Consider the following 373-nt stretch of genomic DNA (forward strand, 5'->3'; position numbering starts at 1 on the left):
CATCGATACATTTCGATTTTATTTACAGTGAGTCCAATATGTATTTGATCCCTTGCTGATTTTGCCGGTTTGCCCACTAATAAAGACATGATCAGTCTATAAATTTATGATAATATGTATTCAAACATGGAGAGACAGAATATCAAAAAGAAATTCCGGAAAATAACTTAAAATAATATATTTTAATTTATTTGTATTTAATTTAGGCAAATAAGTATTTGACCCCTCTCGCTAAAGAAGATAAAGTGCTTTGTGGCAAAGCCCTAGTTGTCTAGCACTGAGGTCAGATGCTTCTTTTAGTTGATGACAATGTTTGTGCATATAGTAGAAAATATTTTTGCCCATTTTTCTTTGCATATTATCTCTAAAACAT

The sequence above is a fragment of the Engraulis encrasicolus genome, chromosome 18 (assembly GCF_034702125.1).
Source record: "Engraulis encrasicolus isolate BLACKSEA-1 chromosome 18, IST_EnEncr_1.0, whole genome shotgun sequence".
Taxonomy (NCBI): domain Eukaryota; kingdom Metazoa; phylum Chordata; class Actinopteri; order Clupeiformes; family Engraulidae; genus Engraulis; species Engraulis encrasicolus.